A 2,500-nucleotide genomic window follows, 5' to 3' on the forward strand; every position below is an offset into this window, starting at 1 on the left:
AAAAGTACCAACAGGATTCTGCAAAGCGCCTCAGGTGATCCTTAAAAATCGACCCTATTATGGTTATTATTGTTGTTAGGATATTGACCCTTTATATGGTGGTCCCAAAGCACCCTTTGGCCAGCAAAGGGGAACAAAGAAACAAAACAACAAAGGGTCAAGCTCGATTCCACTGTAGGTTTGGATTCAATTCGCCATGGCAACGGCATGGCGATGTAGCTTCTTTAAATGCTCTTCAGCGACTGAAGAAGTCAACAGCACCAAGAAAGTCCATTGATCTTCCGGTCGCTAGACAACGAGAGACAGAAGGTGTTTTTCCATCCACCTGTTTCTTTTTTCTTTCGTCTATTTGCTCAAAAAAAGTCTTAGTGCCACATATTATGCTATTGGGAAAAATCTTGAAATAACCTAAGAGCTTTTTTCAGGCTTGAGGTGGAAAAGTTGGTGTATGGATAAAAGCTAAATGCGTGCAATGGAAACAGGTTCAGCGGACAAACGGGAATAAATTCCGACCTACAGAAATGCTTTGACTTAAATGTCACTCAAACTTTTGGATCAGGGCTGTTTCCAGAACTCTGTGGAGAGCACATAGCTGTGCTAGTCGTTGTTGAGTACTTAGCATTTCCATTGTCCAGTGTACTCTCCCTCTCCACGCTTTAGTTTCCTTCGTTTGACGTTTGACTGGCGTCCTTTTAATTACGTCATCTCGTTGCGCCTCTTCTTCTGCAGTCGATAATGTCACCTGACTGGATGGTTAGCGCCACCTGCAGCTCACCTTGATAAACCACCTTCTTGTGTCCACGTAAATGTAGTGGGTGGCAGCTTTCATCAATTCTCCTTTTTTATTCAAAAAATGTGCTTACACTTTGTGAGCGAGCGAGAGAGAGAGAGAGAGAGAGAGAGAGAGAGAGAGAGAGAGAGAGAGAGAGAGAGAGAGAGAGAGAGAGAGAGAGAGAGAGAGAGAGAGAGAGAGAGAGAGAGAGAGAGAGAGAGAGAGAGAGAGAGAGAGACTGAGAGAGAGAGATTGACAAAAAGGAGATTGAGGGTGCGGTTGCAGGCTCCTCCTGACACTCTGAGTCCCAGTAAATCCGGATGAGAGTGTCCGAGCCTTGCTGGACGAGAGAGGTGATAAAAAGCCCTAGCATTAGCGTGAGAGCATCACAGACGTTATGTCGGCCTGCAGAATGTGTATTACCCTGGCGTGCTTGTGAAGTGAGTGGAGATGAGGCCATGGTCAGCTGTGGTGGACTTAATACTGTCCAAAAACAGCAATGTTGAGCAAAGGCATTTGGGTGATTTCTGTTGTAGTCCTTTGGTTATTTTTCCTTTAGGCGTCCCTGTTGAGATGAAACCTCTGGAATATGGAGGATAAAATGTTACAATCGCATGTTTTTGTGAATGATTTATAGGAGAGGTGATGATTGATTGATCCTAGTTAATTGCATGTTTTATTGATCGCAAAGGGAATGTTTGTTTTGTTTGTTGTATCTTTAATCAGCAGGCTAGCGGAAAAATCTATCTAATAGCGTCTATGTATGGGCAGTCAGACAACGACCGACGGATAAAAAGACAGGCGGACGGATAAAAAGACAGGCTGACATCCATCTAGGTTTTAGACCAACGGACTGACATGCAGACAGGTTGGGAGGCAGGGGGGCGGAGTGAGACGCACACAACAGACACACAAACGCACACTCATGCACACACACACACAGTTGGTTAAAAAAAAGCTGGCCTCTTGATCTTATTTTGATTCAGTCAGTCTACTCTGCTGAACTAAAGTTGGTATCTGGTAATCCTGAACACAACACACACACACACACACACACACACACACACACACACACACACACACACACACACACACACACACACACACACACACACACACACACACACACACACACACACACACACACACACACACACACACACACACACACACACACACACACACACACACACACACACACACACACACACACACACACACACACACACACACACACACACACACACACATCTGCTCTCTAAAGGTCACCCAGCCCCAGGACCTGAAGCCCTGAAAAGCTAGTTTTTGAGGATTTGAGGACTTGTATCCCACTGCTTCAGAAATGACCCAGACGATCCCCTTTCCACCGCTCCCCTTACTCCACCGCCACCACCAACTCAGACACTATCGCAACCACCATCACCTCTATCACCCCCAGCAACAGTACCTACCTACCCCACTAGCATCTCTTCAACCACAGCATCACCACAGCATCACCCCCACCACTAACACCAACCCCATCACCTCCACCACCACCATCACCACCACCAACGCAAACACTATCGTGACCACCGTCCCCTCTATCACCACCACCACCACAACCACCAGCCCCATCAGCACCACCACCACCACCACAACCACCAGCCCCATCAGCACCACCACCACCACCACCTTAACTACCAGCCCCATCAGCACCACCACCACCACCACCTTAACTACCAGCCCCAT

This window comes from Gadus chalcogrammus, chromosome 13, assembly GCF_026213295.1.
Source record: "Gadus chalcogrammus isolate NIFS_2021 chromosome 13, NIFS_Gcha_1.0, whole genome shotgun sequence".
NCBI lineage: Eukaryota > Metazoa > Chordata > Actinopteri > Gadiformes > Gadidae > Gadus > Gadus chalcogrammus.